The 22,016-nt window shown below is 36.7% G+C and overlaps 1 long non-coding RNA gene across 2 annotated transcripts; it reads left to right on the forward strand.

The window, feature by feature from the left end:
- The first annotated feature begins 225 nt into the window (after positions 1–225).
- On the forward strand, positions 226–18,836 carry LOC149793530 (uncharacterized). Of its 2 annotated transcripts, none has more exons than XR_016422835.1 (8): positions 226–1,508; positions 5,356–5,470; positions 15,703–15,828; positions 16,174–16,263; positions 17,116–17,312; positions 17,814–17,971; positions 18,167–18,273; positions 18,726–18,836. It is a non-coding gene; the product is annotated as an uncharacterized LOC149793530 (long non-coding RNA). The 2 variants fall into 2 exon arrangements; XR_016422836.1 differs by having other exon boundaries at positions 226–875; positions 1,387–1,508; positions 15,703–16,263.
- The last annotated feature ends 3,180 nt before the right edge of the window (positions 18,837–22,016 follow it).

Genomic DNA, 22,016 nt, shown 5'->3' on the forward strand with positions numbered 1-22,016 from the left:
GCGGTAAGTGTTATACAAAACAAAATCTTAATAGCAATTTGATCACTTTGCGTCATTTGACAGTAAGAATAGTAATAAATAGAGGATAATTTCTTTTCCTACGTTAGGCCTAATACCTGGTATGTTTTTTAGTGTGGTACACACACGAAAAACAACCCCAAAACAACACTAACAACATTTTAAAAAACCCACAAAAACGAGTGCCGTGCCGAAGCCACGGGCTAAAATGCTTTATTATCATTTTTTTTAATTTATAGCATCAATCACAAATTGAAATATATACAGTATTAGCGTTGGAAAAGAAAGTTTTCTTTTTGTTATATTTTTTTTTCTCACCCTAGCGAAACACTTTCTGCAAATGACCTTAATAAAGGAAAATAATAAATTAACCTAAACCACTTTGAATGTCGACCGTATCTTTTATTTACACGGCATCATGCGCGGAAGAAAATACCAACTGAACCGGGATTTCAGACAGCAGATGAATTGAAGTTGATTCATTGAACATCATTAGCAATTGTATAATCAAACAGATGCAACAATGAAAAGTGGAACTATGAAAAATTGAGAATGTTAGATTTGCGAAGGATTTATTCCGAATCATTGTCTGCTAATAGAGAATTCATGTCAGTTGCTGTGTCGGCGATGCCCACACAGCGCGCCGTCCAAATGTGAAGTTGCGTTTTGCTGACAGACATAACACTGTGCCATAATTTATCTGATGGCATGTAAAGAAGCTGCTTAAATTATAGTATTTTAAAGTTTCTTCATTTTGTAAGAGCTCAAGAAATTAATTCTGGTTTGAAAGACAAGATGACGGTAAAACTCAGAAGACGTAGCTGTACAGTACCGTTGGTGTTGGAGACATAATAAAGGTAACTGCGTTAACTTCGCTTTTTGTTTGGTAATTTGTTGGATATTATCTTTTGCTGATCTTCTTTGAGCTTGGAGTAAATTTTACATTCTGAACATTTTTATTTGCACTTATCTGCTTAATATGTATTGCTGGGATATCATATAGAATATGAAGTCAGTATAATGGTACTATATTTTACATATTTGAATGATAAAAGACTGGTAAATGATATAATGATAAACTACAAAATAAATAATTTGCCCATTATCCCAAATATGTTAATTAAAACAAACATTGAATGTAAATTCAGATATAATGAGCAGTTGTAAGAAGTAAGAAATAACATTTTATCCATTGAACCTGTTATGTGTTATCATCATCAGTTTTAAAATAAACACATGGAGACAAGTTTGCTTAAATTCTAAAATTAACACACACACACACACACACACACACATATGGTATTTTAATCTAATACAGAAATGGTGACATTGATATATGCAGACCAATAGTTTTTTTTTCTTCTACAGATATAAATTAAAAAGCCTAATTCTGAGAGTTTCACCTACAACATTCATGATGGGAAAGGGCCACTAATTAAGAGCTGACATATGTGGAAGAAAAATACCATCCATGTTGAAAAGGGCTAGAGGTAATGTGAGAAAACATAATTTATCAATCTTATTTACCATATTGTTGATATTTTATCTCAACTGGTCAAAAGGCTAAGTGGGTTTATGTAATGGTCCAGAGTGTGTTATTTATTTCACATCCCCTTCTGTCTTTCAACAGTAAGAAATTAGCTACTTTGGAGTCCATAGTTCTGATCAATTTGTTTATATAAAACTTGGTTTTGGGCTTAAATCAACATCTTGGATAAATCTAATAATGAGCAAAATCCAAGTATATACATGTGATATGTATAAGATTAGTTGAGTTTTTTAACCAGCCTAAAAGCCATACTTCCACAATATAGACTAAAATCATTAAGTTGTCCTTGAAGTTTGATGAGTGTTAACCATTAATAATAATAAGGTGATCTTTCATCTGAGTATGTTACCACCGCATGCAATATTTATACATGTAGTGCAGTTTTTACTAAACTTAGAATACATGCTTATATAAATGAGATCTAGATTGAAGAAGTGAAGATGCATACAAATACATGAGGTTATAACCACTACTGCTGATTCAAGTTTGATCATGCTTGGCCATTGGGCTTATATAGTCAAGTTTCACAATGATGCTTATTATGAGTGTGATAAAGGTATGGTAGTGAAGTGACCTTGCATCTGATTGGCAGAGTTTCTTATGATTTGCACAACAGTGTTTATGATCCAATTTAGATCTGACTTGTTTAATTATTTGCTTGTATGTCTGAGGCTATAAGCAAAATCTATGCATATAATGTGGTGGTTCTACATCTCACTAGCCATTCTTGCTACTGCTGTTAAAACTATTTCTCATTAATTTTATCAGACTTGGTGAATAGATTTATCTCATCAAGATATAGCAAAAGAGCAATTTTGCAAAAAAAATATTCATTCATATTAAACTCAAATTCTGCATCTGATTGGCTGACCTTGCAAATACTATAAGGGCTCTATTTCTGACAAAAAGATTATTTTGATCTAATGTAGCAGAAATGCTTATATGATCAAAACATTGAACATATTTGATGACAAATAAGAAATAGTTTTTCATGCAAATTTGATAAACATTGATAAATCGGTTCATATCATTAAAAGCTTGGTAAAGAGTTTGATTACATGCGAGACCATCACATATTAATCATTCTTTATTTAGAGAATTATTTTTGTCAGGATTTAGTAAAATATGTAAAATCAATATGGACTGGTTTTGTTATGTACAGCAACACTAGTTGTTTACTGAGTACTGAGGGAATTGGAGTAAGGCAAGGGTACATTGCAGTAGGTAACCTGGTTGACTTGATAACAGGATTTTAACACAAACATTTTTATCAGGAGTCTAGCATACTAACCATTGATTCACTGCAGATCCTGCCCCCATTAGTTACCTTTTAATACATAAAGCATTTGGGTTTTTTATGTCACAAATCCCATAGGGATTAAAATTAACATCATAGGTCTCACTGGATAGTTTCGTATTTTGACATCCCTCTAATTTTTAAGGTAGAAGGCATGAACCTAATTATCACAAGCCTAGCATTTATAAATTTACACATAAGCTAAATCTATAATGTGGTTCAGATTTACTTTGAGTTAGGCATGGAAATAGGTTGGCTTGTTGGTAACTGCCTGTCACAGTTAGATGAGCATTGGAGATCATATGCGTAACTTAGTCTGCAAATGAGCTGCCGACTTTTATTTGTGTCTGCTACAGAGGTAAATATAAAAAAATCTTGATGGTAGAGGGGTGATGAAAAGTATGCTAATTTGTTATAGTACTAGTGAACTTTATTCATGCATAAGGCACATACTGATTCTTTTAGTTGCCTTGTCACAGAAAAATATTGAAAATAGCTATTTCTAGTAAAAAATGAATGTAAAATGTACCTGCATCCTTTGACCCTACCAGAACCAAACTAAAAGCTCAAATTTGTGCAGCTGCTTTTGCTCATCACAAACATAATTGGGAGTATAACTGCTAACCCTACCCTCTAGCACACATTTAAGATCTTTAGAGTTTTTAAATACAGCCAGGAATTACATCACAATTAATGCTTCCAGTTCAGTACCCACGAATGTAGTTCTAGTCTATTTTTAGAACATTTTTTCCTCTCTCATTTTGGTGGTGATAGAAGAGTTTTATTTATGCATTTTTGGTAGGGATTTAAAGGTAACTGTTTATTCTTGATAATATGAGCTCAGGGTGTTGTTGTCTGTATGTATTTTGGCGACAGTGCACAGTGAGTAATAAGGCCTTGGTGATGATCCGGAAGTGAAATACGTGTTCTGGTTACATGCTGTTATGTTGACAGTCAATGATCTAAAAAAAGAGCACGTCAACCTTTGACAAGAACTTCACCGTGAAGTCATCTTTGAAGGTATTTTAGATTAACATATGATTTGCATTGATTGTCACACAGTGGAAAGGTCAGTACTGAGAAACAAATGTAGAGAACATATAGTAAAATTAATTGTGTACTATGTCCAGCCTTCTAATTATACAAGTTTCATTACATTGGTCAATAATTAGTCACATGTGATGACACTTGTAACTAATCAAACCACAGCAACTGAGAGCAGACTAAGCACTGATATTTATATGGTACAGTGGCAATATACAGTCTGTCTGCCGCAACACATGAAACAAACTGGACAAATCTGAAAGCCTTGAATTTGACTTTATTTATCTGTATGGTAGAACAGAACTTGAGTTGAAAAGCTTTTAAAGAAAGACCTTGATATCAAACCTAATAATAACTGCAGGAGTTATATTATGGATAATTAACCATTCTCTCAGTTTCAAACTGGGCATTCTATCCCATGGGGTTCTAAATGTAAACCAAGTGTAACTGATATCCTAATGAACTGTAAAGACCATAGCAGCACAACAGCAGGGGACCAGATATGTCCAGATCCAGAAATCATAGACCAGTTTCAAACTGATGATGAACCACATAAAAATTACACATCTGCTAGAACTTATGTTATGAAGATAACTTAAATTGCATTATTATTAATCCTCCTCCTCACATTCATCATAATTGAGATGCATCATATATGTTTTATTGTAAAATAGTTTATGCAACATAATTCAGTGAAGACCTTTGCTGCCAATTTACCAGTGAACCATTTGTTTCAATGAACATATTTTATGTTGTAACAAGGAGCATCATTTAAACATTATGATACACTTATCATACCTGTATATGAAATCTTAATACTAACACTTATACTTGCAATACTACTACTAATAAAAACACCTGCATTGACAATTTGATTATGTTTAATTGGACTTGTATCTAAATGATCACCAGCTGTATGAAAAGACATATTTTAATATATAGATATTGGATGGAATACTAGTTACCACAATTGAATAGTCATATGATAAATGATATATTATTTTAAACAATTTATATTTGCAGTGAAACATACTTTTACATTATTTCCCCTTAAATTTCATTTATAGAGCAGTATACTCTGCATTCATTAAATTACTGAAATGGTTAATAATACAACAACAAATACTGCAATTTCCAGAATCACAAAAATCAAAAGATATAAACAGAAACTTCCCTACATGTATCAACAGTTGTCACTTAATAGACAGAACTATGAAGATTTAGAATAGGATGTTAACAAATTAGGTATTCAAGTTAAAAAGAAAAAAAATACCAAGTAAGCTTACTACCAAAAAATCAAACAATAACAGTGAATTTTAGTACATTCCCAGGAAACAGAATATATGATTTTTCTTAACTTGATCTGATACATCTTAAATCTATAGAAAATGATTCATATTGTATGACTAAAATATTATGTAAACAAAAATTCCATCACTTTTTTCAGATGCAACATGCATACCCCAACCCATCCTTTTTGATCATAAAGTATACCAGCATTCCACTATAAGATGGGGAGCTGTAGTGGCTCAGTGGTTAGCTTTCTGGACCTGTGAAATAAGGTAGGTTCAAATTCTACCATCAGACCAACCTGGGTTAGCTACCATGGTGTGTCCTTGGGCAAGGCACTATACTTAAAGTGCCTTGGCACTAAATAACTTACTTGTGTTGGTTTACCATAAAAGGCCAAACCAAGCACAAAAAAACAACAACTTTAAAATATGAGTTTTGTCAATACTAAGTACAGGAAAATCATACTGAAGAAATGTTTTTGTTAATACAGTTTAATGGATCTAAAAAATCTCTTTCTTCTGCAGGAGTTTAAAATGTTAAATTAAAAAGGTCATGGTACACATTGCTTTGTTCGTACACATCAGGCTCCGTAACCCATATCCAACTAAAAATTTTAGTAGAGTCTGAATAAAACATATTTTAATCTGGATGATAATATTCTTTCTCCATTCATATATTACACCACCAAGATTGATCCAAATAAGATTACATTTTACTATAACACTGAGGATGAGTATGCCTCTTAACAACTGACAAATGTGGAGAGAATGGAGTTAAACTGAACTTTGATTTCTTTTCAACCATAGCACAAGATGATCATTTATTATGAAAAAACCTGAATAAAGTTGGAGTTCATAACCATGACAGTCTTGATATAATATAAATTCAATATATTATTGTTGTCTTGAGGTATAGTTCTGTATATTACAATCTCACACAAGATCAGGGTATATTTTAGTACCATACAGTTAATTCGGGATTGTATTAATACCTATTCTGGTGAATGAACATTACATAAGATTTACTATTTTGGAACCAGTTGCAATAAAGTATACTAAACAAGAGAAAATATGACTTTACTATAATATCTAAAATGTAAAATCTGCAAACAGAATACTTGCTTGACTTTACACTTCAGTTATTTATTTGAAATGAATTTATACAAATGGCATTAAATTGGGTTTCAGGCTGGTAATGACAATGGTAGTAGTGAATAGGGACGGTCTAGGGACTAGGGAACTTCCATGTTAAAAAGGGTATATCCACTCTGGGGACTATGTAATTTAACATGGGAGAAAAAAAAAATATCCATTCTAGGGACAAGGGGAATTTAACATAGGAGAAAGAAAAAAAACTATTCACTCTAGGGACAAGGGAAATTGAACATGGGGAATACATCGTGGGACTGTCTTGGGACTAGGGGAAATGGAACAGGGTCGGGACCCTATTTTAATAAGGTCCCGACCTGATGGGTCTATGAAAATGGAACAGGCGAAAATTGAAACAGGGAGGGGTCTCTATTTTTTTATTATTTTTTTAAACAAAAAAATAAAAAAGGGGTAGGCAATTGAAAGTCAAGATCTTTTCGAGAGATAGGAATGACCCTGAAAAGGGCCTTTGGTTTTATGTTAATATACCCTTAACATAAAGGGCATCTGTGACATCTTCTTCTTGACCTTAGGCTGCGCCTGACTGCAGGACCATAGATTAAGACTCTTTTGAGGCATCCTTGATGCTCCACATAAGATTCTTCGCATCCACAGGCTGGTGTCTGTCCTGTGGATAACTGTCCAGTTGGATCGGACATACATTGGTATGTCCGTCCAGAACATCAACGAAGACACAAGCGTTGAAGATTGTACGTCGGTCCACATGTTGGGGTGCTGAGTAACAGGTGAAGGAATGCAGTGAACTGTACTTATTTATAGGGAGAGGAAGGATTGAAACGGATTGAGTTTGTTGACCAATCCAAACACGCGTTACAAAATTCAGTCAGCCCACGTCCAATCCGAAGAGAGCAGTCTGTGACGTCACATAGTCAATATAGATTCGCTAGCGCCTGTGCGCAATCAATCTAAGCGACAGTTTTTCAACATGACGGAAACTCAGAAAACGATCAATTGGGGTGTACTGATGGTGGAGACTACCCAAGGGAACCCAGACTTACTTTCAGAAGAGGTGAATTGGGATTTTGTGGATTTTTTTTACCTTGCAAGAATTTGTTCCTGAACCTTCGTCACCTTCTCCTTCATTACCGCACATGGAAAATTTTAGACAGAGTCAGAAAGAAGAATTGGAGAAATTTATACAACAGCAAAAGGAAGCGGAACAAGCTTTTCTCCTACAGCAACAGCAGCAAGAAGAAAAGGTAAGAAAAAAACAACAACAAGAAGAAGCAGCAGCAAAGAAACAAGGGTGTCAAAATCAAACGGTCACGGTACTGTTAGACATTTTAGCGGAGTTAAGAAGTCTGAAACAAATGTATCAGAAGAGAATACGACCTTCCCAAGCTAAACACTCCAACCCTGTGACTACGCCTACCGCACCACCCTTAGTGATTTCAACGAAATCATCATCAACAGTACGCAGTCCAGAATTAGGCCTTGGCCGTGGCAAAGGCTTAAGAGAGTTAAAGTTGATTGTTTAAACTCACCCCTTACACCAAAAAAGGCCCTTTTCAGGGCCATCCACGTCTCTCGAAAAGAGATAGACTTTCAATTGCCAATAACTAAAAAAAATCATTTTACCCAATAGTACCTGTCTGTGTATGAGTGTGCGTGAGTGTAGGTTCTTATTTTAAAATCAAAACCCAAAGACACTTACCTTTTATAATTAATTTATTCTTTTATAAATATTTACAATTCACAATTCACAACAGAGCACTTTAAAAAGTTCATAGACTTATTCTGTCTCATTGTTCACTCTCTGTTTTTTTAATTTCTTCACCGTCATAGTCTTTTCCTCCTCTTCCTCCTCACTTTCTTCCCTTCTTTTCTTCTTCTGTTTCTTTTTATTCACCTGTCTGTTTTCTTCCTCTTCTTCTTCCTCTTCCTCTGAAGAATCCCTCTCTTCTTCTGACTCCTCTTGTTTCTTTTTTGGGCAGTCTGGTGACCAATGTCCTTTTTCTTGACAATAATAACAGGTATCTTGACTTTTGTCTCTTCTAACCCCTTTTTTTTCTTTTTTGACGGTCTGGACACTCTGAAGACCAATGCACTTTCTTCCGACAGATATAGCAAGTATCTTGACTTTTATCTTGAAAGGAAGGAGAGTAGTCCCTCTGCTGGTCTGAAGAGAATTTTCTAATGACCCCTCGCAAAGCTCTGATGAAACGTTCGATCTTGGTAGTCTCTTCCATCGTTGTGCTCAGTTTGAGAGTGAAATGAATAGTGAAAGGACAAGACATATACCCTTTATATACGCTGGTCTGCTATGACTATAAATTAGTCCATGGTGTTTAAACTTTAGTCATTTGACTTTTTGCTATCGAGATGAAATGATCCAATTCATTTGAGAAGAAAGAAGAAGAAAGTAAGAGGCAGAAACGTGATCTATCGCCTCGTACCAGGGCTGAAGTCTTGGCACAAATTCATGCCAGTGATTTTGAAGAGGACATGAGTGAACCAGAATCCAAACCCTCTAAACAAAGTTTACCACCCTTAGTCAACCCTGAATAGTACTATGACATTCGAGAGACGGAAAAGCGTCCCTCTAGAAAATTTAGAACTACGGCTTACAAATACACAGTGAAGTTTAAAGATTTCAAGTCTGAAGTACTGTTAGAGAAAGCAGAAGGGTTCATCACCGACATGTGGGATTCTTTGCTCACCACACTCAAGCGACAGTGTCAACCCAAAGAAGATGATCGCTTGAGACTTTCCATACAACATGACGGCTTGAAATCCCCTGTTTGGATCGAGTTTAGCAGCCCTGCAGAATTGACCACCTCCAAAGTCATGGACAAGATTCAACACGTGCAACAATCTAATGACCAGTTTGACATCACCGATGGAAAAGCCACACTGGACATGACCCACGTCTCTCCTCCTCAAGGGACCGGACAATGCAGAAAGACCTTATTGGTCAACAACCTTCGCATTACCAAAACAAGTCTTGTCCAAATTAACAATTTTCAAGACCACATGTGTTTAGCCCGAGCCATCGTGGTGGGATGAACCTATGCCGACAAGAACGACACAGTAGAATGGAAAAGAGCCTGGGAGAACATTCGAAAATCGAACCGAGCCAAACAACGAAATGAAGCAGAACTTCTGTTACAACAAGCATGCCTGTCCAAAGACACATCCTGTGGCATTCCTGAGATGCAAAAATTGCAAGATGCCCTAGCTCCACGATACACCTTGAAAGTGCACCCTCAAGAAGTGCGCGGGTCTCTGTTGTTTCGAGGGAAAGACTTTAAGGATGGAAAATACATTCACCTCTATCATCACGATGACCATTTCGATACCATTACCACTATCACTGGATTCCTGGGATACAAATATTACTGTGAGAAATGTGACTTATGATGGTTATAATAATCGAGAGCAACACAAACATTGTGGATCGAAATGCTCAGGATGTTTGGCCTCTCAACCCTGTCTGAGCGAAGGGCAAGAACCAGTGCATTGTCCTGCTTGTCTGCGCACATTTGTCAGCCCTGCCTGTTACCAACAACATCTGAAGATGCAAGGTTCACAGAAGAAATGTGCTTGTCAACTCCTGAGATTGTGCCCAGTGTGTGGACAAGGTCTATGTATCAACAGTACCAAGGCACACGTATGTTCAGGAAAGAAAAAATGTCACATTTGTCACTGTATCGTGGACTTGGAACACCAATGCTACATGCAAAAATACCAATCCCAACCAGAGAAAGAGGATGGTCACAAGAAGAAGAAAGGCAATTTCATCTTTTTCGATTTCGAATGCATGCAAGAGACCGGTATTCACATTCCTAATTTCTGCGTGGCTCATCGAGCGTGCGAGAAGTGATTGAAGAACCTATCTTGAGTTAATGCCCTCACTGCCGTAAGATTCCTGGAGGGCGTGAAAAAATCTTTCAAGGACCGAACACACTAGCCAATTTCACACAATGGGTCTTAGACCCCATCGACAAGACGTGGAGCCAAGAGGACATCGAACATTATTATGGAGAATGTCATCACCATGCCACGGTGATGGCTCATAATTTCTCCGGATACGATGGACAGTTTCTTTTGAGATGCTATACGGAACGTGGCACCGAGCGTCCTAAAGTCACTTTGAACGGAGCCAAAATCATTTTCTTGCAAGTGGGACAAAGGCAGTTTAAAGATTCGATGAGCTACTTAGCCATGCCTTTGAGTCGAATGCCTAAAATGTTTGGAATGACAGAAATGGCTAAAGGGTACTTTCCACACTTTTTCAATACAGAAGCCAATCAACACGCCGTTCTACCCCATTTGCCTCAGGCTCACTATTACGACCCTGACAACATGCGTACCGAACGAGAAACTTTCTACGCTTGGTACCAGGCTCACGCCTCGGACCCTTTTGACTTTCAGGAAGAAATGCTAAAGTATCGTCATTCCGACGTGGACATTTTACGGCGATGCTGTGGAAAATTTCGAGAACTGTTCATGGAACACGGAGGGGTTGATCCTTTGAAAGAAGCTTGCACCATTGCCAAAGCGTGTTCCTTAGTCTACCGACAACGATTCATGCTTGAAAACACTGTGGCTGTCATCAGTCCTCAAACGACCAACTATGTCAAACGTCAATACTCGGTCAAAGCCCCATGCTGGTTGCATTACTTGTGCGACAAGGAAGACAAATGGATTCAGCATGCCCGCAACGGACAGGGCGAAAAGATCATCGGAATGCATTCGGTCGATGGCTGGGACTTAGAAAACCCCAAGATCATGTACGAGTTTAACGGTTGCTTATTTCACGGATGTCCCGTCTGTTACCCTGACCGCGGCACTAAAAATCAGTTCTTACAACGAACCATGGAAGACTTGTACCAGGCCATTTGTCAGCGATGCCTAAAGTTAGAACAGGAAGGATACCAAGTGGTGGAAATGTGGGAACACAAATACAATCACCGTTTGAACACCGATCCCGAGTTTAAACGCCTCATGGAAAGTTACCAGTTCATGGACCCCCTGAACCCAAGTGATAGTTTGTACGGAGGAAGGACCAATGCCACCTGTTTGCTGTACCAAGCTGACCAAGAGAAAGGAGAAGAAATCAAATACTTGGACGTGTGTTCACTGTATCCCTACGTGTGCAAATATTGTTGCTTTCCTGCAGGGCACCCACAATTGTTCACCGAACACATCGACCTAAAAAACATTCGACAATACGAAGGCTTGATCAAGTGCAAAGTTTTGCCTCCCACGAACCTATACCATCCCGTCTTACCTCGCCATTGCCAAGGCAAACTTATGTTTCCTTTGTGCCGTACTTGTGCTGAAACGTGCAACCAAGATCAACCTTGTCATCACACCCAGGAAGAACGGGCCTTGACGGGGACATGGGTCAGCGTAGAATTGTTCAAAGCTCTGAACATGGGATACCAACTGTTAGAAGTGTACGAAATTTGCCACTTTCCCAAGAAACAATAATTCCACAAGGGTGACCCCACGCAGAAAGGCATTTTCGCAGAGTACGTGGATGCCTTTTTGAAACTGAAGCAAGAAGCCAGTGGCTATCTGTCCTGGTGTCACACTCCCGAAGACCAAAAGACATTCAGAGAGAAATTCTGGGCACAAGAAGGCATTACTTTAGATCACATTGAGAAAAACGAAGGCAGGCGATCGTTTGCCAAAGTGATGTTAAATTGCTTGTGGGGTAAAATGGCACAATGACCGTGTTTACCCAAGACGGAGTATTTGACCGAACCTTCCCGCTACTTTCAGATGATTCACGACAAAGCCAAATTCATGAAACACGTGGACGTCGTTCGTGAGGATTTGATCTTGGTGAATTACGAAGAAGATCTGAACTTTGTAGAAGATGACCCCTTTGGAAATGTCATCATTGCAGCTTACATGACAGCTCATGCTCGCTTAAAATTGTACGAAGCTTTAGAACTGTTAGGGGAACGTGTCTTGTACTTTGACGTGGACAGTTGCATTTATATCGATCACCCGAGTCAACAGCACCCTGACATCGAAGGAGACCGTTTAGGAGCCTGGACAGACGAGCACCCCGATGACAAGATTCTAAGTTTCGTCAGTGGTGGTCCCAAAAATTACGGCTACGAATACTGGGACAAACAAGAAGTGCACACGAAGTGTAAAGTGAAAGGACTTACTCTGAATTATCGTACCAGTCGAGTGGTCAACTTTGGCGTATTGAAAGAAGCCTTGCAGTCTAGAGAAAGTGACCACCTATCAACCCAACAAGATTGTACGTTTACCCACACACCACATTGTCAGTCGACCCTTGGAAAAAGTCTATCAAATCGTGTAGCAGAAGCGAGTGCGGCTTCCCACCCACTTTACTTTGCCGTATGGACATGTCGGTATTAAACATTGGTTGTAAGAGGATAGCCACCCACCAGAAGGATGACTTCGCCACAGCAAGAATCGAGTGAGAAATCCAGCGAGAACTCCAAGTTCAAACCCTACCATTTTCCAGTCTTCTTACCTGACTATTGTGATTGTGCCCGTCGATTGGACATGTTTCAAAAATGGCCTACGGATAGGGAAGGATTACCTTCTTCGTATGTTTTAGCTAGAACAGGATTTGTCTACTTCGGACCTGAGTCAGGATTGGGATACGAAGTACAGTGTTTCGCTTGCGAACAGAAGTTACGAATGGATCTATGTATCTACAAAGATTCAGCTATTCTGGAACATACTCGATGGTCTCCGCACTGCCCTTACCTTTCAATGGCCTTTCCACCCATTAAACTACGGTACAATTTTGACGGTACCTTAGAGACGGTACCTTCCAAAACTAGACGTAAACACATTGCATCCTATTTCATTGTTGTTTCTTTTCCACATAATAGCTTATTTTTTATAAAATGTTAAACTTTACTAATCTTTTTTCAAGATCACTTTAGTTTGCAAAAATATATCTTGTCATTTATTGGCATTCTACATTGAATTTTGTAAACTAGCTATAAACCTGACCTAATTACTCAACTTAACTGCTGACAGAAACAGTCTACAGTAAATGTATTTCATTTCTATAGCTCGATGGATAAACATTACATCTTTTAAAGCTGTGCACAGAATAGGCCGACATATCACGAGTCAGGAAAACATGGGGGTGGTATCCCCTGTGTCCAAAATTAATATCATTTTGAATAGAATATTCTAGTGACAATTGCCTCTTTTCAAATGGTAAGCATTGCTTTTTTATTTTCGTCAATCTGTCAAATTTGGTATGCATTTTGCTTTAATATTTGAGATGGAAACCTTAGGTGCATAGAAATGTCAGACAGCATTGTACATCATGGATGGTGTCCAACATACTTTTATGATCATAAAACAAAATCCCATTGTTTTAGTTATGGCCACTGATTTAAAAAATATTCATCCAAGCTAAATATAATAATAATAATAATGAGGACTTTGTATAGCGCCTAATCTTTAGAAGCTCTAAGCGCTTTGCAACATTAGACAACATAAAAACATACACAATGATATGATTACAAAAACAAACACCATGAAATTAGAAAACATAAAAAACATGTTGAGAATATTTAAGGTAGTTAACATTATTAAGTCATTAAGTTTGTTTTTGCAGTCAGAATAAGTAGTTTTGAGAGCACTCTTGAATGGGATCACTGCGTCTTTGTGTCTAAGTTCAGTGGGCAATTCATTCCATGTTGCTGGGCCCTGGTATGCAAAAGAATGCTGTCCATGTGACTCTGTTTTCATAGTGAGAATAATGAGTATATGATTGTCGGAAGAGGAGTGTAAGTATCTTGCTTGTGTGTACACATAGGTGAGGTCGGATAGGTATGTTGGACTAGAGTCTGTCAGTGAAACGTAGCACAGAGAACTAATGTTGTGTTTGATTCTGGATCGAATGGATAGCCAGTGTTGGGTACAGAGCAGCGGGGAGGTGTGCTCTGATTGTGGTATTCTAAGTATGATCCAAGCAGCTATGTTTTGAACTTTTTGAAGTCTCTGCAGTAGATATTAAGATGAACCAGACAGAATTGAGTTACCATAGTCCAGTCTTGAAAGTAGTAATGAACACACAAGTGTTTTAGTGGCATCAACTGAAAGATATCTGAGAATGGAGCTGATGCGTCTCAGCTCAAGATATGCAGCCTTGCATATGTTCATGACATGTTGGTGCAATGTGAGAGTACTGTCCAGAGTAACACCTAGGTTTTGTACTGATTGTGTGAATTTAATGTTGGTGTTGCTGATATTTATTGTGTGAGGTAAAGGATGTGAATGAGAAAGTTTTTGTGTTGTAATCAGAATGGCCTCAGTTTTATCATCATTCATCTGCAGCTTGTTACAAGTCATCCATGATTTCACATCAGAAATGCACATCTCTACACCTTGGATGGTAGCATCAACTTCAGTTGGGTGGCTAGATTTGTATATTTGGGTGTCATCAGTGTACAATTGGTGAGACACTGGATGATGATATATGACACTTGAGAGCAGCTGAGTGTATAGAGTGTAGAAAACAGGTCCAAGAACAGACCCCTGTGCAACACCACAACATAGATCAACTGGGCTGGAGTGTAATCTATTTGCAGACACAATTTGTGTCCTGTGGCAAGGGCGATATGCAGATTGTACATTGCTAAAAAGACTGTTTGAATTCAGACAAGATGCAAGCTGGGATTGAACAACCTTTTGTAAGATTTTTTATATGAATTGGAGATTAGAAACCGGGCAGTAGTTCTTTAAATCCTTATGGTGTAGTGTTAGTTTCTTCAGCAGAGGTTTTACAATGGGAGTTTTGAAAAATGATGGAAATTATGCTGATGAGAGAGAGGTATTAATAACATCAGTTAGTGAAGGCAATACTGGATCTAAGCACTCAAGCAGCTGTAATGTTGGAATTGGATCAAGTTCACATGACTTTGGTACACTCTAGGATGATTACTTAAAAATGCATTTATTGGTGGTGAGAGACTAAATACATGACTTGATACTTGTGTTTAGCATTAATTGGAAAGCTGAAGATTAGTAATCTTTTGACATACATATCTTAATTGTACCATTTAATTTACAAAATTCAATGTAATTTGCATTGGTAAAATGTGTAGCACAAGAAAAGTCATTATGAATCAGAGATAAATCATATCTTTGTTTTGTCTGGAGCTTGACTAATTTATTGCACATTTCTGTACACTATTTTGTCTTTAATCCAGGATTATTCACTGCATTCGGATGCATTTCATGGTGAAAATTCACCAGCTGGATTTAAAAGTGGTGAATATTGCTAGCGATTGTTCTGCAAACCCTGTATGTCACAAGGAGTCAGTGTATTCAAGGACTCATACAGTATTTACAAGTTCTCATTGACATTTCAGATGAAAATGAAGAACTGAAAAAAGATGAAAATCTCAAGTGGAAACCTTTCTGGTCAGCCATCTCATCCAAAACTTCCTGAAATGGAGAGTATTTTGCAGACTCCAAGATTTCCTCTTATCCTGCTGGTATGTTCTATTTAGTTTATCTGGTCTCTTTTTATTTTTTATCAATTGCTTTTATACCATGCCACAATTGGAAATTCTTTATCAAAAGTATGTATAAATTTCATCATTTTTCTGTCTGTTTAATAAGATGTGTTTAAGAGTACTTACTTACTCATGATGCTGTGTATATGAGATTAGATGTTTTGTTAAAAAAGAATGCATTTTGTGATATATTGTATCACTGCTTTATATACAGTGGTCATTGCAACCAGTATGCATTTTGTTTACATGCCAAAAAATCCAGTCTGATTTCTTTGTTTCTTTTTTACTGCAATTAAGGAGTAGTGATAATCTTTATACTCTTAGCCGCATCCAGAAGGACAACACCATCACCATCCCCATCCACTCTGGAGTGGAGAATATAAAGATTTCTCTCTGCCAGTTCCTCTGCAAGTAGTAAGTATTGAGGATGGAAAAAAAATGTACATTATAGAATAATGAAACAAATACTACAGGTGTTGACTTTTATATAATCTCTTATTTCATTTACAGCTCTCTAAATACGAGTAGGTCAATTATACATTGTATTTATGAATTTAATTCTCATCTAAGGTAGTAGAACTGTTTTATGTTTGACAAAATGTTGGGTAATTTGTGGCCATACACTAAAAACACATTTTGTAGCATTTAAAAATGCTTATGTTCAATGCACGTAAAACTCATTGGTTTGTTGTCACTTCAGTTGATAATAGTCTTGTCATCTTGTAGACATTTTGAATGTTAGTGTTCAATGCTAAGGTCATATACATTGATTCAACATCAAAATTTGTTTGCAAAATGGAAGATTATGACATGAAAGCACAAGCTCTTGTAGCTTAGATCCTGTTATTTCAGAACATTGTGAGATGTTAATTAATTAAATTATAGGTCATAAAACATACTGTTCAAGACTTATTTGTGCAAATAAACAATGAATTGTTTTTCATTGATGTGTCGACTGTTCATCATTCCATTGTTTTTTTTTATTTTTCTTTCTGATGTATACCATTGTCTTGTGTAAGTCAGACGCCTAAACCATCTACATTGAATGCAGACTTTACAGATACCAGCAGTGAAACAACATATCCAGGGAATAAAAAAATAAAGGATTATGGGAAAAGTTTTCATATAAACTGTACAAAAACCATGTATTTCATTCCATAAATATATTTCATTGTTAAACCCATGTTCACTGTACAGATCTTTTTAAGGAGTTTATAATAATGATCTTGATCTTTCAAAACTAATTTCATCACAAATCTGTTACAGATTTCCAGTTCAATGTACCTATGAAACTGGACACAAATATTGAGAATTTGTTGGAGCAGCTGGCCCTCCAAGTTCATACACAAGGCCCAGACACAGAATATAGAGAAGAAATTCTTGCAATGATATGTGATTCAGTGGAGGAACTAGAGGGCCTTTGCCAGAGGTTGGAGGAGATTCCCAAACTCTCCAAGAAGATGGTAAATTGGGGCTTTATTTTCTATTTAAAAAAAACTGTTATAACCTTTATTTGCTGTTGTGAACCTCAATATGCATTATGCAAGTTCTGCAGTGCCTGTATAATTATTTTTGGGGGTGGGGTGAACATGTAGTGGTCGGCTGTTTTGTCTTACGGATGTAGGCCAAAACATGTTTAGAGATGAACATGTAACAGGTATTTTACTACATATACACTATTACATATTATGTGGCTACTTTAATTCAATCCTTGAGTGAATGTCATTTATGAAGTTAATAGATTCACGGTGGTTAATTTGGTTTATAATTGCTATTAGTACATTGTGTTGCATAGTTAATGTCATCAAATTTTTTTCAAGTTAGAGAAATTAAATTTGCTTGCAAAACCATGGCAAAAAATAACTATATACAAGCATATTTTGTCACATCGATCATGAAATACTACTACTAATAATAATATCAAAATCAAAAAATAGTAATATTATTATTATTATTATTTTCAGATATGCTACTTGAGCTCCCTTGGCAGGTTTACAATTGGGGATAGTGTCTGCAGGATGATGAAAAAGCTTAAAACAAAAAGACTGGCCAGAGTATAGTCCAAAGGGACGTAAAGGGAAAAAAGCATTTCAAGAGCTTGTGATATGTCAGGTTTTGATAAGTAAGTATGGCTTGATTTAAATTGTGTTTTTCATGTGACTTGCCCGAGATTTTTAAATGAATTGATGAAGTAACTTGAGACCACATTTCAAAGTACATGTTTTAAAAATATTCCATTGATTATTGCTGGCATTTAGAAAAATGCAATGCCTCCTTTGTTGTGAAACTTTTTTAAAACATTGTATTACTCTTGCAGAAGCCTGCTTGAAAACTAATGGCAAAGAAAAGGCAAATGGAATGGAAGAGACCATATCAGAGACCCTCAAATATGCACCCAACCAACGCAGAATGATAAAAAACAAGGTAATCCAAATGACTCTTATTTCATCAATATTGGATTCAGTTTCGTCTTTTAAGGCATAGTATTTGCAAAGCGGATGCGTTTCTAAACTGATAACAAAATCAGCTTATCCTATTGCCCAGGACTATCAAAGCTAGAGTCCAGCTAACTACAATATGCATATATCTTGTCTGATCGGACAAGTGCCTCCATTTGGAGTTTTTATTCACATGAAATATTTGAATGAAATAAATTCATCTTTGTGCAAATTGATTGCACCATCCACTTGCCAGAAATGATAAGTAAGTGCAAAGTTATCTTGTATCATGGCTTAACGATAGTAAGGGAAGCACAAGTGCAGTGAAGAAAATTTCATACATTTTTATAATGCTGATTAACATGACTTCTGCATATGTAACTAGTGCTGAGATGATATGACTTTATTTAAGCATTACAATTTTGTTTTAATTTGCAGGTGCCTGAGCAGAAGAAGTAATAGATAAACTTTACAGTGGAGTTGGAGACTGATTCTGATTCATAATCTTAATTAAATCTAGAAAATAAACATTAAATTCATATTAAAATATCTGTTGTATTGTTTCCTTCTTTCATTTTTCTCTTAAAAACAAATGTCTGAACCTTTAGTCTGTAAATTCAGTGGATTCCTTATCAGCCCATCTACTTTTACTTTACACCATGCTACTTTAAAAAAAAAAAGAATTATCCCCATTGGGGTAGGTCCCCCCAACCCCCCACCCTACTTTGTCAACTTACCTGCCACATTTAAATCTAATGGAAGGCCCTGCTGTAAAGCCTGTTAGTAAAACTACCCAACAAGAGGATTTCATACATTTGCAACTCCTAGGTGGATGGTAATGTTTTCATTTTTGTAATGTAGATTTGGACATTCTTGCCACCAGTATGGAATATGTGTTTCAGAAACACAAGCAGCTTTCATCAGATTTACATATAGGTTTTATATGTTGTGAGTATGTTGTAGGAAGTTTTTTTAAATAACATCATATGAGATGATGCCAGTGGAAATGGCAGAAAAGTGTCTGTATTGTTCACCAACTACACCTTGTTCTTACAAAATGTGGCCGTTACACATTCCCATGATGATGTCACTGACAGCCATCAGTGAAGAATGCCCCAACAAGCATAATACAAATTGCTTCCATTGTAATTGTTACAATTCCATTCTGACCACTCCGGTGTCCTAGTGGTTAGAGCGTCCGCCTCAGAAGCGGGAGGTCATGGGTTCAAACCCCAGCCAAGTCATACCAAAGACTTACAAAAATGGTATTAACAGCTACCTCGCTAGACGCTCAGCATTAAGAGGTTAGTGTTAGGACTGATCGGCCTGGTGTCAGGATAATGTGACTGGGTGCAACATCATACTACATGTTTGCAGCATGATGCCCCAGTGCTATACATCACTATAAACTGCCACACTGCAGACATCGTAGCAATATGACTGAACAATTATTCAAGCTACGTTAAAAATCCAATCACACACACACAATTCCATTCTACGATCCAGAACCAACACTAATTCCGTACTACAGTTCTTGCATTTCAATCCAATTTTGCTTTTGAAATGTAGTGCCACTCAATTCATAATGAACCCATTCATTTCAAACACTCGCAAATACATATTATTCCTGTCTACAACTGAAAAATATCTATATAAAAAAACGTGTAACTGTGTTTTATGCAAGGGCATGGAGATGCACAAAAACTTGCACCTGAAGCTTGAATAAATCCCCGACTGTGGATAAGACTTTACCCATCGATTACCCCAGCTTGGGGATAAATTCCGACCGTGGCGATTTATTATATATCCTATGACTGCTCCAGCTTGAGGGCAAAATCCAAGCACATCCCTAAAAAGATAACAAGTGTAGCGGCTCTTTACCTTCTGTAAATGCCACTTGAGCTTCCTGATGCTGTTGTATCTGCCATTTGACAGAATCACGAATGTGGATATATTTCTTAATTGCCTCTAGTTGTTGAGTTAGTTTAGCTGTATGAAATTCCTTTGTGCAGACTCACTCATTATTAATATTACAACAGTGATTTAATTACACATTACCTGTCAGCACACCGATGATATGTCAGTTATTTTATAACACACCAACAAGCTTGCCCCTTGCACCTCCCCCCCTTTTTCTTTATTTGGGCACCTGTGGACATGAATCTGCAAGACTCAAATTGTCATTTTTAATATAAGATCTCAACATTTTTAAGGCCTTAATTTTAAAGACATCCTTAAAACCCCCAAAAGGTTATCAACTGGATCACCAGCCTTCGTTTAGAGTAACAGCAAGTATATATATATATTTAGGTCTAAGGAAACACAATAAAAATGTTTGATTTAACAATGACATATTTGCCTCAGGTCTGTGATCCTGAAGTGAATATTAACTGTCCATTTATTTTCTTGGCTTTTCTTTACTAGGAAATTGATTATAGAGATTTCTGCTATGGTGAAGGCAATGTAAAAATTGGTTACTATAACATACTTTTTACGCCATGTTTGAAAAAATAAATCCAATGGAAAGGTTATAGTCTGAAAATCTTCATTAAATTAAGTTAATATAGGGGAAAAAACTTTAAGAGTTCATAAATATTTTTCAGTGCTGAATAAAGATATAACATAACACTTTCTGCTGTGATTTTAATAGTTTCTGAGAGCATGAAAAATTTCTAGAACTATAATGTATAAATGTTTTCAAAAGATTATATTAATATGAGGGAAAAATCTGTTATGAAATAAACTGACAAGATCTTGTATGAATTCATGTTATCTTTAAATATGATATTTGTGTGAAAATATCTGGAAGAAAAAACAAGATGGTGCCACTCACACATACAATGTGGTTGCCACAGTAGCCATATTAAGAAACTTTTTATCGCTACTTCTGAATGGATAATTGTGTCAGCGTGTCAACATGTGTACAAAATACTTATGTTGATGTCTAGCAGGTCCTGAATGAGAATTATGGTGCTGTACAGACATCCTATAAGGCCACCAATGTGGCCATCCTGAAAATCTTGTTATAACTACTTCTCCTGAATGAATCGTCATATCAGTGAAAGACTTCTTATGTCTAGTTGGACGTAAATGAAAATAGTGCCAATCTAACCTCCAATATGGCTGTTTTAATGGGCATCTGGAAAACCCCTTCCTTGCTACTTCTCCTAGATGGCTGGTCATTTTGACATTGTGCTTTCACTAGATGACCTATTTGATGTCTGGTTGGCCGTAAATGGAACTATGCATATGGTTTTGATGTCTAGTTGGTCCTAAATGTGGTTTTTGCTGCTCATAAACTTCTAATGGTATTATAGTTGGTTCCTTAATGAAACGGCTGTACAAAATTAAAAGGCCTTCTGACTTTCTATCAAGTTGGATACAATTATCTTTACCAGCTAGGATTTCTTGATCCTCTTTTTTATACATCAACCCTTCGCCTATGTAGTTAGCTAAAACAGTATTTTGAACAATTAATTGCCCTCTTGCAAATACAATCCCAATTGCATGCTTTTACCAGTGTGAGAGCTCCTTATATAAGTAGCTAAGTATTCAGTAACTGAATTTCCACATCCACATGCATCAACTCAGAATTAAAAGTTGCAAAACATATACAAATTTGAAAATCTTGAGACGTGTCACTTTGCATGGTGGGTGTTATGATTTAAATGCAACAAGGAAATTGAATTAGGGTTAATTTCTTTAAGCTGTATTCAATCATGGGGCCCT

The sequence above is a fragment of the Sinohyriopsis cumingii genome, chromosome 8 (assembly GCF_028554795.1).
Source record: "Sinohyriopsis cumingii isolate HCF-2022 chromosome 8, ASM2855479v2, whole genome shotgun sequence".
Taxonomy (NCBI): domain Eukaryota; kingdom Metazoa; phylum Mollusca; class Bivalvia; order Unionida; family Unionidae; genus Sinohyriopsis; species Sinohyriopsis cumingii.